The sequence below is a fragment of the Ambystoma mexicanum genome, chromosome 6q (assembly GCF_040938575.1).
Source record: "Ambystoma mexicanum isolate Mex_15411 chromosome 6q, UKY_AmexF1_1, whole genome shotgun sequence".
Classification (NCBI taxonomy): Eukaryota; Metazoa; Chordata; class Amphibia; order Caudata; family Ambystomatidae; genus Ambystoma; species Ambystoma mexicanum.
In genome coordinates, this window is record NC_090937.1 from 1,014,657,353 (window position 1) to 1,014,673,494 (window position 16,142).

Here is a 16,142-nt window from a genome sequence, read left to right on the forward strand (position 1 = left end):
ACCACATTCTGAGTGTGGGCAAGATCGTCCATCCTCCCCTTGCAGCACAAGTCACTTATTTTTCCCAGGGAGATGTCATCAATCCCCACATTCTGGGCCTCTTTAGGCTCCACCTGAGGGAGTTGACATCTGTAATCTGTCTGTCTGAGGCTTGGGTTTTGGTGTACTTTGCCCCATGATCGTGAGGGGTTTAAGTCAAGTTGGTCAATTAGATCCTCAACATCGTCAAGCGCCGCTAATTTATCCTTAATAAATGAAAGGCTTCTCCTTTTTTCCCTTACTATTTTGCCTGTAAGATTTGAAATGTCCTGAATTAATTTGGAGGCAAGGCTTGAGTTACTGGGGGTTTCATGAGCCATGTCCTTAAGGCCATTTTGAGATGCAGTGTCTACCATGGGCCCGCTCCCCTGCTCCCTGCTGCATTCCCCACTTAGCTCCGTATTATTTAAGACATCAGAGAAGCCTGAGTGATTGTGTCGTGCCCCCAGCACTGATGTATTACTCAAAGCTCGTTTTTCATAAGGCTTCTTCTTCTCCTCTTGGGGGCATGAGTGTCCCACCGGGCTGATGGATTTATCTTGAGCAGCAGGTTGCATCTGGGGCAGATCTTTCTCAGTGGTTGGAGTTTCTTTTACCAACCCCTTCTGGTTAGTTTTTACAACAAGGTCATCCATCGTTCCCTTTGATTGTATGGGGGATTCTTCCAGGCTTAATGGGTCATTCGGCACTTCAAGTTCGGTAAATCTTGATCGTGTAATTTCATCCCTGGTGGGTTTCCTACCATGTCTTTACCTGCTGGGCCCTCCATGCTTGGCTGGTCGATAGTCGAGTTCCCCTGGTACAGATCTACCAGGGACAGGTTACCTCGTCTACCAGATCTTCTCAGCCATGTTTTTTCGAGCGAGTAGGATCATGCAGGTCCATGCACCCCTCCACTAGCCTACGCAGGTGTAACTTGTCCCCTGTTTCCTTTTATGGAGTATTCTGGCTTAAGTCACCCAGGGTCCTATCAGCCAGTGGTAATAGCACAGGTATAGTCTTTTCTGGGCCGGGTGGAGCCTGTATTGTTATTTTTACAGACTCACTACCCCTGCCCCTGAGTCTTTGGAAGAGGTTCCTTCCGTATCTGGCATAGATAATGAGGGCAGTCCTTTCTCCTAGGCTTTACTTGAGAAGGCAAGGCGGCTTTGTTTCAAAGGCAATGAACCTTTGTTAGTACCTCCCCTAGCCGGCGATAGGCCCTTGGCCGGGTAGGAGGCTACGCGCTGCCTTACCTGCTGTCTGGTTTTCACTCTTTCTTCCGCCCCCAGGTCCGAGGTGTCGCTTTTGAGGCGGCCCATCGAAGTGCAGCTCCTCTTGTGTAGTGCGGGGGAGAGGAAAGTCTATCTCAGCGGCTAGAGTTTTCTTTCAGTATCACGTCCTTCGCCACTCCGCACCACCAGCAACACCGACAACACCACTTTCGCACCACTTCCACTCCACTTACACGGAAGTGGCTGCTTTTAAGAGGTGTGTCTGGGCTCCCTCGGGCTCCTCCTCCTGAACTTAAGGGGCAAGCTGCACAGCCGGGCAGTGTTACAACGGGTCCGGGTCCCGGCAAAGAAAGTCAATGAAGCGAAGAAAAATTGGAGCAGGATCACACTCCAACACTGACAACACCACTTTAGCACCGCTTCCCTTAATGTGAATGGGTTCTTTATTGTGTACAATAGCATTGATGTTATTAAGATGCTGCTCCAAGAGCATGGCCTTGTTATCAGAGGCATTTCCCAAGCTTCAGATGAAATCACCCAAGACAATGGAAGAACAATTTGGTTTGTTCAATGAGGCAAGACAACCGTGCATTGCTTCATTAAATCCTGGCATTTCATTTGGTGGGAGAGAGAGCAGGATGCTACTCACACAATTGCTAGGGCTAGGAAGAATTTTGAGAAGAATAATTTCACAATATTCACAGGTTGTGGATGATTAAAAAAAGCAGATCTCTTTTCTTGCCAGAATGACAACTCATCCTATGTTACCATGTTCATGGTTTTTGCCAAAGAATATATATCCTATTGGTGTAGCTAGTTCTATATCTATATATTGAGTCCCTTAACCAGGTTTCATTGTTGCGCATGACCTCAATACAATTATCCAAGACGTAATGATGGATGTTGATGGCATGTTTCCCTAGAGCCTAGCTTGGCTATTCAAGAGGGACACTTAGATAATTTGTTTTTCAGGTGTGAAGCTATTTACAATGTGGGTGGTGTGCTCCTATCCACTTATGGTAGGTTGAGTAGATAGTATTTTTACAATTTTATTGGGAGCACCAAAAATACTGGGGTCTCATGTGATCCATCCAGTTGCGCCTTGAAACACCATTTGCTGTATAGACGCATTTAAAATACCCAATAAATGAATAGAATCGTGTGCAGCATGGTTTCACTATTTGCCTTATTTGACGTACCAACAGCCATGTGTCCTGATTTGTTCAGATCAGATTGATCGGCCTTATTAGCCCCATCAGCCCGATCTGCCACGTTGTTATGCCTTGGTACTAGTAGAAGGTATCAACGTAGTGGTCCCAGTCAACTGAGTGTTTTCGTCAGGATTCTCCTTGCAAACACAGACCATGTCCGTGTTATGTGTTGGATTCATCACTGGGTCTAAATGTTTTAGTCCAATGTATTTGTTTATAATCGCCTCACAGGCAAGTTTTTATTCAGAGTCTTCATTTACCTAAACTGTGGTCACGTTTCCGCGTATGATGCAGAACAGCGCAGACCAACACTACCCAGACGTGCCAGACTGATGCTCCTTTAGTGATATTAAATAGGGGAAGAGGCTGCTGGTAGTTACAGTCCAGGTGATTCTTGTGTTAAAAAAAATATCATTTCACACAAAAAGTACACAAGCTGTAAGAAGTCAATTCAAAGAAAAGCTACTAAATTAGTTACCTTAGTATCCAACAAATGGATATCCTAACTTGAAACCTCCCGGACTGTCCAAGGGAGACATAAAGCAATGCAAAATCAAATCCCACACAACTTATTGATAAAAATGTGTTACAATTTGTTATTACACAAAAATGAATACATATAACCAATACACATCCTCCTATACCTTTAACAAGAGTGTGGTAGAAGTATTTGCAACGGATGCATGAAGACAAAACAAAAAGTCAGCTTTTTTTGGTCAATGTCCTAGTTTTCCATAAGAATGCACCATATGCTTGACATTGTGTGCTTAAAACAAATGCTTAAATGTGCCTAAAACAAGTGCATAAAGACAACCAAGTACAACTTCTTGGTAGTGCAATTCTGCCAATTGTGTAGAAATATTTTCAATACATAATACAGGTCTGCCAAAACAAATGCTTAAATGTGCCTAAAACAAGTGCATAAAGACAACCAAGTACAACTTCTTGGTAGTGCAATTCTGCCAATTGTGCATAAATATTTTCAATACATAATACAGGTCTGCCAAAAAATATCAATGCAGTATTACAGCCTACTAAAGTTGCAGTGCAATACAAAGTTACAATCCCACAAGTGTCCCTCTAGTTTTCCTCAGGGAAACTGAGTTTGAAATGCCTAGGGATCCCCACTATTCCGTCTTCACAAACTAAATGTAATTAAATCATCCTACAGTTTCACACACATAAGCCTTTGTGCCGAACAAAACAGGAATGGGGGGTGTACAGTGCATGTAGCCTGTTGTATTCTAGGAATCAAGGAATGTCTGCATTGATATTGTTTGAATCAAAGTTAACTAAGAATAGACCTTTGAGTGTATGGAGATGTGAAAGTGCTATGTAATGTATACCTTCTTTGAAGACGGCTGCCAATGTCGATCGGTGCGTGGTCCAGAGTTAGACCTTGCAGCTTGTGAAGAGTGACAGCATATACAAGAGAAAGAGAATATGGTTCTCTGCATACATACATTTCATTGAAAAAAAGGGAAGATTTATTGTGCAGCCTGTTCTTTTAACTTCTGCAAGTTTGTCAAAATGGATGTTGACAAACTGAATGGTGTCGTGTGGATATGTTTGCAAGCCAACAACTGTACCAATTGATCCATAGACTAAACCGTTTTAGAATTACTCTACAGTTTAGACACACAGTTAATAATTTTTCTAATCCAAGTCTGTTAGAGATATGTTTTTCTAAGCTATTTAGTTGTGCTGTTGGTTCTTGACACACAGGGAATGGCATGCCATGCAGTTTAGTTTGTCTGTGGAGCTGACAAGCACTATAGGTTTCATTTCTTTTTTCAACATCATATCATTGAATTGGCTCTAGATTGCAAACATTGACATTAGGTATATGCAGTTCAGATTTTGCTGAGTTAATTGTTCCATGACATCAGATATAGATGTCTGTTATCCATACAGCTCATAGATTACTCTACTTGTGAAGGTGCATTTTGCATCTTTAGTAAACAGACCAGCTCAAATGATTTTTAAAATGTTAGCATAGGTTATATGTGCAGACTGATGCACCTTTTGAGTTAGTTCTCTATAGTCTATACTAAAAAATTACATTTTCCATGTTGCCAAGTGTATTAGGGCATTTATTGTGTCCTAATGCTTTGAATATGGGTTGGACTTAACTGGTATCCGAAAACAATAATCAGGCCGATTCATGGAATAATTAGCGCGGCGCAAGTGGCCAAAAACTTGCGATTCGCAGTGGAATAGCGAAAATCGCAGTGCAAGTGCGAAAATCGCACGAAAAGCAGCGCACATCGATTCATTGAAGGCCGTGCGCGAGAAAACCATCGGATGTGTGCTAAAAAAAGTGCGCGGCGCACGTTGGCGCACAGGCCATCTAACGGCGTGCGCCAGGTCACAGCGAAAATCGCACAGGCCGCAGCGAAAATCGCACATAGCGTGGCGCACACAACAAAAGTAGGCGGAACACGGGGCGTAACACTCGGAATGGGGAACAACTTGCCAAAATGTGGGCGTCACGGGGGAAGTACAGGGTGCAAGTGCGCGGAACGCCCACACGCTCGCCTACAACACGTATTCATGGAATCGAATAGGGCAAAAAAGCGCACGGTCAAACCAGCGCATAGGCACAAACACGACCGCCACAAGAAAGCAGGCAGTAGCGTCTCTGCGCCTGTAATAAATGTGCGCCAAAAGGTGCACCAACAAATAGCACCTATATACAGCTATGATGAATGTCCTATACTGTGGCCCTCCAGGACAAATGACGTGCAAAGGGGTACCCACAAACACGGACACCCGCTGACTGAAAAATAACGTGTGCGTGTATTCCGGGGTGCACGGGAACTTTCACACGCGATTTGGCAGGGTACGTGGATTTCAGGGGTGCGTGGGAAGTTCCACACGCGATTTGGCCGGGTACATGCGCGGGAATTTCCACACGCGACTTGGCTGGGTACGTGGATCTCAGGGGTGTACGGGAAGTCTCACACGCGATTTGGCAGGGTACGTGGATTTCAGGGGTGCGCGGGAAGTTCCACACGTGATTTGGCCGGGTACGTGCGCGGGAATTTCCACACGCGATTTGGCTGGGTACGTGGATCTCAGGGGTGCGCGGGAAGTCCCACACGCGATTTGGCAGGGTACGTGGATTTCAGGGGTGCGCGGGAAGTTCCACATGCAATTTGGACAGATACGTGCGCGGGAATTTCCACACGCGACTTGGCTGGGTACGTGGATCTCAGGGGTGCGCGGGAAGTCCCACACGCGATTTGGCAGGGTACGTGGATTTCAGGGGTGCGCGGGAAGTTCCACACGCGATTTGGCCGGGTACGTACGCGGGAATTTCCACACGCGACTTGGCAGGGCACGTGGATCTCAGGGGTGCACGGGAAGTCCCACACGCGATTTGGCAGGGTACGTGGATTTCAGGGGTGCGCGGGAAGTTCCACACGCGATTTGGCTGGGTACGTGCGCGGGAATTTCCACACGTGACTTGGCTGGGTACGTGGTTCTCAGGGGTGCGCGGGAAGTCCCACACGCGATTTGGCAGGGTACGTGGACTTCAGGGGTGCGCGGGAAGTTCCACACGCGATTTGGCCGGGTACGTGCGCGTGAATTTCCACACGCGATTTGGCTGGGTACGTGTATTTCAGGGGTACGCGGGAAATTCTACACGCGATTTGGCTGTGTGCTCCCAGGTATTCCCTGTACACCCTCCACGGCCCCTGCAGGCAGCCGACACCACAGGGGACTACCCTGCACACCTGCTCATGTCACCCAGCACCCCCAACCCCCAGCATCCAGGGGCACCCTCCACCAGGCCCCCACTCATGGCCCCTATCACCCTCACCCCCAGCAGTGCAGGGGCAGCACCACCAGGCCCCCACTCATGTCCCCCTGCACCCCCACCCCCCAGCATCCAGGGGCACCCTCCACCAGGCCCCCACTCATGTCCCCCTGCACCCCCACCCCCCAGCATCCAGGGGCACCCTCCACCAGGCCCCCACTTATGGCCCCTATCACCCCCACCCCCCAGCAGTGCAGGGGCAGCACCACCAGGCCCCCACTCATGGCCCCTATCACCCCCACCCCCCAGCAGTGCAGGGGCACCCTCCACCAGGCCCCCACTCATGTCCCCCTGCACCCCCACCCCCCAGCATCCAGGGGCACCCTCCACCAGGCCCCCACTCATGGCCCCTATCACCCCCACCCCCCAGCAGTGCAGGGGCAGCACCACCAGGCCCCCACTCATGTCCAACTCATGTCTCCCACAACCCCCAACCCCCAGCAGTGCAGGGGCACCCTCCACCAGGCCCCCACTCATGTCCCCCTGCACCCCCACCCCCAGCATCCATGGGCACCCTCCACCAGGCCCCCACTTATGGCCCCTATCACCCCCACTCCCCAGCAGTGCAGGGGCAGCACCACCAGGCCCCCACTCATGTCTCCCACCACCTCCACCCCCCAGCAGTGCAGGGGCACCCTCCACCAGGCCCCCACTCATGTCTCCCACCACCCCCACCCCCCAGCATCCAGGGGCACCCTCCACCAGGCCCCCACTCATGGCCCCTATCACCTCCACCCCCCAGCAGTGCAGGGGCAGCACCACCAGGCCCCCACTCATGGCCCCTACCACCCCCACCTCCCAGCATCCAGGGGCACCCTCCACCAGGCCGCCACTCATGGCCCCTATCACCCCCACCCCCCAGCAGTGCAGGGGCAGCACCACCAGGCCCCCACTCATGTGTCCCACCACCCCCACCCCCCAGCAGCGCAGGGGCACCCTCCAAAAGGCCCCCACTCATGTCTCCCACCACCCCCACCCCCCAGCAGTGCAGGGGCACCCTCCATCAGGCCCCCACTCATGGCCCCTATCACCCCCACCCCCCAGCAGTGCAGCGGCAGCACCACCAGGCCCCCACTCATGTCCAACTCATGTCTCCCACCACCCCCACCCCCCAGCAGTGCAGGGGCACCCTCCACCAGGCCCCCACTCATGTCTCCCACCACCCCCACCCCCCAGCATCCAGGGGCATCCTCCACCAGGCCCCCACTCATGTCCCCCTGCACCCCCACCCCCCAGCATCCAGGGGCACCCTCCACCAGGCCCCCACTTATGGCCCCTATCACCCCCACCCCCCAGCAGTGCAGGGGCAGCACCACCAGGCCCCCACTCATGTCCCCCTGCACCTCCACCCCCCAGCAATCCAGGGGCACCCTCCACCAGGCCCCCACTCATGTCCCCCTGCACCCCCTACCCCCAGCATCCAGGGGCACCCTCCACCAGGCCCCCACTCATGGCCCTATCACCCCCACCCCCCAGCAGTGCAGGGGCAACACCACCAGGCCCCCACTCATGTCTCCCACCACCCCCACCCTCCAGCAGTGCAGGGGCACCCTCCACCAGGCCCCCACTCATGTCTCCCACCACCCCCACCCCCCAGCATCCAGGGGTACCCTCCACCAGGCCCCCACTTATGGCCCCTATCACCCCCACCCTCCAGCAGTGCAGGGGCAGCACCACCAGGCCCCCACTCATGGCCCCTATCACCCCCACCCCCCAGCATCCAGGGGCACCCTCCACCAGGCCCTCACTCATGGCCCCTATCACCCCCACCCCCCAGCAGTGCAGGGGCACCCTCCACCAGGCCCCCACTCATGTCTCCCACCACCCCCACTCCCCAGCATCCAGGGGCACCCTCCACCAGGCCCCCACTCATGGCCCCTATCACCCCCACCCCCCAGCAGTGCAGGGGCAGCACCACCAGGCCCACACTCATGTCTCCCACCACCCCCACCCCCCAGCAGTGCAGGGGCAGCACCACCAGGCCCCCACTCATGTCCAACTCATGTCTCCCACCACGCCCACCCCCCAGCAGTGCAGGGGCACCCTCCACCAGGGCCCCACTCATGTCTCCCACCACCCCCACCCCCCAGCATCCAGGGGCACCCTCTACCAGGCCCCCACTCATGGCCCCTATCACCCCCACCCCTCAGCAGTGCAGGGGCAGCACCACCAGGCCCCCACTCATGTCCATCTCATGTCTCCCACCACCCCCACCCCCCAGCAGTGCAGGGGCACCCTCCACTAGGCCCCCACTCATGTCCCCCTGCACCCCCACCCCCCAGCATCCAGGGGCACCCTCCACCAGGCCCCCACTTATGGCCCCTATAACCCCCACCCCCCAGCAGTGCAGGGGCAGCACCACCAGGCCCCCACTCATGTTCCCCTGCACCCCCACCCCCCAGCATCCAGGGGCACCCTCCACCAGGCCCCCACTCATGTCCCCCTGCACCCCCACCCCCCAGCATCCAGGGGGACCCTCCATCAGGCCCCCACTTATGGCCCCTATCACCCCCACCGCCCCAGCAGTGCAGGGGCAGCACCACCAGGCCCCCACTCATGGCCCCTATCACCCCCACCCCCCAGCATCCAGGGGCACCCTCCACCAGGCCCCCACTCATGGCCCCTATCACCCCCACCCCCCAGCAGTGCAGGGGCACCCTCCACCAGGCCCCCACTCATGGCCCCCTGCACCCCCACCCCCCAGCATCCAGGGGCACCCTCCACCAGGCCCCCACTCATGGCCCCTATCACCCCCACCCCCCAGCAGTGCAGGGGCAGCACCACCAGGCCCCCACTCATGTCCAACTCATGTCTCCCACCACCCCCACCCCCCAGCAGTGCAGGGGCACCTCCACCAGGCCCCCACTCATGTCCCCTATCACCCCCACCCCCCAGCCACCATGGGCAGCCTCCACCAGGTCCTCACAATCCCCAATCATGTGAGTTATGGTCAGCCTCCGCAGCCAAAAGGCCCTACCAAGTAACCCATTCACCCACATGGAAATGGAAATTACATGTTACACCCCCAATGTTCATAAAGCTAATGAACCCATGTCCATCACACACAATGGTTGCAATTGAATGGGAAAACACCCAACATGACATGCATGAAACCAATGAGATGATACCACACAGTGAAGTATGAAAACAAAATTGTATTAAAAAAAATTGAATGCAAATGAAATGAAACAAACTACAATGGCAATGAAAAAAAGATAAGCTGCATGTCCGTCCAAAAAAATCAAAACTACAAATCCAAATCCAAAAAAATGTTGTCCAAAGTCACATTAAAAATAAAATCAATCCGAGAGAGAAAAATAAATGCAAAGACCATTGCTCCATGGTGAATAATAAAAAATAAAAAAAAAAACCAATCCAATGAAGAACTATGTACAAAACATCCAAGGGTCCATGAGCCCAGCTGAACAAAGGAAACCTACAAAAAACCCTAACTAAAATGCTATATACAAAAAGTGGAGCAGTGTCTGTCGACTCCAAATCATAAGAAGAAACAAAGGAAACCTAAAACTAAAGAACTATATACAAAGGCGGCGGGCAAGTCCAGCGGCTCACTCCGTGGTGTTCCGGGCCAGGGCATCATCAAACTCCTCGTCTATGTCCCGAAGGCGGTCCTGTTCCATGGCCCCCAGGGTCCGCAGGGACGACGCCATCTGATCCTCCAACCCCCTGCGGATTGCCTCGAGGCACTCGGCCCGCCTCAGGGCCCTCCGCATGGAGTTCTCCGCCCTGACCATCATGAGCCGTGCCTCTTCCGCCCGCCGCCGCTCCGCAGCTATCTGCTGGCCCAACCGCAGCCACACGGAAGACACTTCCTGTCCTGGGTCCTCCTGCCCTCCGGCCGATGCCTGCCCCTCCGATGTTGATGGCCCCGAGCCATGATGCCTCCCACGTTGATTCTGCCGCTGCCTCCGAGGCAACTGCCTCTGCCAGCACGACGGCATCCAGGCTGATGGAATCCACCAACGCCGTCATGCACGTGCCCTGCCTGATGATGCCGGCACATCCTCCATCTGCTGGGGTACAGTTGCTGTGGTGTCCACCCCTGCTGGACCTCCGACTCCCGACTGTGGCAGGGATGGGATCCCCACCGAGCTGGCTGCATTGGTCAGGGCAGGTCCACAGGGGGCCCTGGTGGCATCTGGGCCGGAAGACGGCAAGGAGATTGACCGGCGTATAGCCTCCACAGAGGAGGAGAGGGCCGCCAGATTGGCCGACACATGCAGGAAACCCCCGAACATGGAAGATCCCAATTGGGCCACGTCGGCACGGTGCTCTTCGTGATGACGTGCGTGCTCCTCCCGGGAGCACGCACGTCATCACGAATTGCACCAGCGCACATCGTGACCCCAATCAGGACCTTCTCCATACGGCCACGGGTCCGCTCGTCCCCAGGTGGAGGGGAGTCAGGTGACATGGACATCCCCTCTACCTGCGGACGGGCTTGGGATGGGGCATCCCTGCTGGTGCATGGTGGTGCACTCACAGGGTCAGGGACAGCGACATGCACAGGCCCCTCCACGGTGACCGGTGCTGCCTCCTGCCCCTGCCCCTGGACTGCACCACTTGCACCACCAGGGATGCCCCCACCAGGCCGCATGTGTGCCTCAGTGGCGGCCTCCTCCTCCTCTGTGGAAACCACCAACCTGGATGGCTCCTCACCGTCTTCCGCCGTAGCAGGCCCCTGTGGGGGCTCACCCACCCCTTCCGCTGCAGCCGTGGGGGCATCCCACCACCTTGCTCCACAGCGCCGTCTCCGCCCTCTTCTTCACTAGCCGCTGTGTAGAGGGAGACATAGAACACAAGAATCAGGGTACTGTTCAATGGTCCCCTAGACAGGAAGCAATAGCAGATGAGTACCACTGTCAAAGTACACTTCCATCATGTCCCTCCACAACACATGGGTCAGTCCAGGCAAAACACACACAGTAACAGGCATGGTGCATGCCATGGACATTTCCATACATGCCCAATGGACTCTTGAAACATACAATGATATGGAACTCACATGCATCATGGGTCATGCCTATCTCGTGCACACACTTCACCTCAGTCACATCCATCTGGCCTCATACACCCCAAACACAGAGGATACAAGGATAACTAGGCTGCATCAGTGAATCTGTGCATTGTCACACACATGTGTCATGCATCCATGGCATTCACAAGTCACAGACACGCAGGTCAGGCACACAGACATGGCTACCATATATGTACCTGGCATCAGCACCCATCCCTCACCCCCACCCATGTCCAGGAACACTGGCATGCTCTCATGTGTAAAATCTGCATAGGGCTCCCCATGTTGCATTTAAACACATGCAACAACCATGTGGTTCACACATCACTGGTCGCACATGCATTACCATGATGTCCCTGCACACATACATGCATACATGGCCTATGTCACACATACAGGCAAGTATCAGACAACCAGCACACCACAACATGCCCTGTCTCACACAGCAATGCTTGGCCACTTACCGCTCAACTCCAGACGGGTCTCCCTCTCAAGGATCTGGGCGTGGAGCGCTGGGCGTACGCGTTCCAGGACCCTCATCTGGATGGAACTCATGCGGCCCCGGCCCCCCTCCACGAGGCGCCGGGCCTTCACGAGGGTCCTGGACCTCAAGTCCTCCCAGCGCTTCTTGATCTTCTGGACGTCGCGGGTTGCCACCCCCTCCGCGTTGATGGCAACCACACAGTCGGCCCAGATCCTCTCCCGTCCTTCCTTGCTGGCGCGGGACGATCCAAAGAGGGCATCATACTGCCCCAGGACATGCTCCACCAGGACACCAACTTTGGTGGCAGTGAAGCTGGTGCCCCTCTGCCCCTCTGGCCTGGGGTTGCCACTGGTGCCAGATGTGGAAGTGCCCGACATGGCAACCCCAGAGGCAGGAGTGGGTGGGCAACTGGGTCCTGGGGCTGGGCTGTGGAGCGATGTTATCCCAGTCGGGAGTCTTCTGTTCCAGCAGGGGTGGACACAGCAACTGGACCCCTGCAGATGGCTGATGTGCAGGCACCAAATGGCAGGGCACGGTGGCAGCAGGCAGGCAGGCAGGCAGGCAGGCAGCAGCAGCAGATGGCACGTGGGAGGCTGCTCGGGGCACTGGGGGGCAGTAATTCAGCCTTCTGGGCAGGAGCGTGGTCTTCCATGTGTTTTCGCGTGGCCAGCTTGATACGGAGTGATTTGGCACGTGAAAATCCTGCACGTCAGCGTGAAATTCGAGGAAAGGCCCTTAGCGCGTAAGCGCGTCAGCACGCATACGCGATTCTATTGGACCAAAGGCCCTCAGCGCGTAAGCGCGTCTGTGAAGTGACCCGCACGGGTGTTTCCCTCATAGCACGTGATGACCGAGCACACGTGGAAAGACTGCACGTCACAGTGTCATCGCGTGTAATTGGACAAAAGTGCGCGTACACGCGATTGGCCTATGTACGTGTATTTCAGGGGTGCGCGGGCACTTACACACGCGAGTACATCAGCGCACGTGTATTCCGGGGTGCGCAGGAATTTCCACACGCTATTGGCCTGGGTACTGGATTTCAGGGGTGCGCGGGAAGTTTCACACGCTCGCCTACAACACGCGCAAAGAAACACGTACGCCAGTAGGAAGCAGGCACACGTCGACCCGCGACGCATAAATTTGCGCACAAAAAACTAACAAGCTCAGATGCCAGGATGAATATACCGTTCCTAGCAGCAGTGGCCGTGGGCTACCAAAGGAGGAGGAGGAGGATAGTCAGGGCCAGAATATTCACACCCAGAACCAGCCTTTTCGGGATGCCTGATGACCAGGTGTATGGGAGGTACAGGTTTCCACCACACATAATACTGGACCTGGTGAGTGAGTGGGAGGATGACCTCACATCACCCACCCTGTGCTCCCAAGCACTCAGCCCCCTGGAGAAGGTCCTCAATGTACTGCACTTCTTAGCCACTGGATCATTTCAGCGGACAAGTGCCATAGTGGGTGGGGTGTCACAGGCCACGCAGTCACGCTGCCTACACCAGGTCTTGAACATCATCACTGCACGCCCATCAGTCCGCAGGCACATATACCTGCCCAGAACACCTGCAGAAAGGCATGCTGCCGCCCTGGATTTTTACGGTATGGCACGATTCCCTAAAGTGCTAGGTGCCATCGACTGCACCCATGTGGCTCTACGTCCCCCCAGGGCATCCATCAACGTGCAGGTAGTATGTAATGCCAAGGGAATCATCACCTCAGTATATGCCAACTATCCCGGGTCCACCCACGACAGCTTCATTTACCGAATGTCCACCCTAAGCCGGGACCTAGAAGCTGGGCGGCATGGCGATACATGGCTGCTTGGTGAGTATGAATGCCACTGCACATGCATGCATGTCAGATACTGAGCAAGGTCACAACCCCACCAATGATACCAATCACCACCTCCACAGGGGACAGTGCCTACCCTCTCAGCCCCCACATGATGACGCCAATTTGGAACCCCACCACGCCACCTGAGGTAAGATATAACACAGCCCACATTGCAACCCGGGGCATAGTGGAGCGCACATTCGGAGTGCTTAAGTCACGCTTTCGCTCCCTTGACCGTTCTGGTGGGCAGCTGTTATACGCTCCCCCAGTAGTGTGCAGGATCATAGTGGCAGCATGTGTCCTGCACAACGTTGCAACACGCCGGGGCCTGGCCGTGGACATGGTGGTGCCCCCACTTCCCCAACCACATGCACGCCCGCTGCGCATGGGAGGGGAAAGGGCACGGGGGAGGCAGCCCGTACACAGCTAGTGGCTAATTACTTCACATAGAAATCACACCCCTGTGGAGTGCACACTGCCCTCGCACATACCATCTGACAATCAATGATGACTCAACCTGACACTGATCCTGAATTTCTGGAGAATCAACCGTCAAAACCATATCAGCCTGAGATTGTTCACCTGGAAGTATTACAATGTGTGCATCCCTACCTACACAGACACCACCAATGCAGTTTCATGAAAAAACACATTCATGCAGCTAAAATGAATACACACTTGCAAAATGCAACATGAGGACAGTGCCATGTCACCCAACCCATCCCCAGCACCGCCACACAACACACCGTGCCATGTCATGCTATGTGCAGGTAAACAAAGTAATCCCCACAACATGACACAAGTGTCACAATGTACAGTGTCCCTAATTGAAACTCGCGACACCTGAAATGCTCACAGTAATGCAGGACCAACAACACACTTGAGCAGGTATTTAGCAATAACACTTATCAGCTATTGACCCTCAAAACTACCATTAACATGACATTACGAATGTAAGGAATTAGTAGTCTCACCACCTGGAAATGCCTGCACTCCCACCACTTCCAACTGTACAGTGTTGCCGCCATGTAGAGTTGTAGGTGCACTGATGCCAACATGGACCCCATCTCCAAAGTAGAGGGCCTTGTGTAGACATGAGGAAAGGACCTGCAAATTAGGAGGTAGACACGGATGATGAGTTACACATCAATGCAACATGCAGTGTACAACACAACAGCAATATGCACTAGGAATGTATACACAGTATTGACTAGACTACCCACACATGTAGTGGGAGTCCAATGTCACCATGTACGTCAATGTCACTTGGGCACACCCTTTGCAAGCCCATGGAAACGCGAAGCAGGAGGGGTGTGTGTGACAAAAAACCAAGCATCTGAACCAAATACATGACAAGCCTGCATGTGCCCAGCCACAATGCAGCGTATGCCCACGGGAGCCACACAAGGCAACACATTGTCCCAAAAAATAAAAATGAAAAATAAAAAATAAAAAAATCAAAAATAAAATAAAAAATGGCCATTAATGGGCCCGGGGGGGTTGGGGAGGCCACCCAGGAGGTCCGAGGACAGGGTGCACACCAAAACCCACCTGTGTGGATCTTGCGGAAAAAAAACACCTCCATGGGCTCATGGCCCACACGGCTACCCTATTGTGGGAGTATCACTGCTGTCGCTATTATCACCCTGTGCAGCTGCATCCGGAGGTGGTGGCACTATGGGAGGCAGCCCACGCAAGGCCCTAGTCTGTTCCTCCATGGCTGCAAGCATGCGGGTATGGTAGGTCTTGTTCTGGAGGATGAGTGTGCGGAGGTCCCCATGCAACAACTCACGGGATGCCCGGACCTCCGCCCTAGATGCCTGCATCTCAGCTGAGAGCGTACGGGTGAGACGCTCCAGCTGCTGTTCTGTCCTTCGGTTTGTTGAAGCCTCAAGCTCAACAAGAGTCGTCCTGAGGTGAAGGAGTTCCAGCCTCAGTGCTTCCCTGTGGCCCTGGGACTCTATGGAGATGGATTCCTGCAGAGTCGCCAGTGCCGCCCACCTGTCCCTGTTGGACGCCAACATGTCCTCCCTGTGTGACTGGCAGATGGAGTCGGTTGCCTGCTGTAGTCGCTCCATCAGCCTTTCAGGGGGGGCAATGGAAGTGGCCACCCTATCCATGGCCTGAGCCATCATCTCTGATGATGCTGCCTGTTGGGTTGCCATACCGTAAATGGATTGCTCCCATGCGGTATTGCCAGGTGGCGTACGGCCACCACGTCGGCGGGCACCACACCTGTCTGGGGCAAGGCGAACTGCGCCTTGCTGTGCCGGCACTGCCTGAGGATGCAGGACTGCATTTCCCCTCTGATCTGCTGGCCCAGGAACAGGATCAGATGTCGCGGAGTGTGACCCTGCATCCGTAACCACCAAAGGCGTAGCTGCCAACACTGACATCCCCATTGAGGGTTCTGACCCTGGTGCAGGTGGGTGGGACAGAACAGAATCCCTCCCAGGAACACTCACCTGCGACGGCACGTAGGTCTCATCAT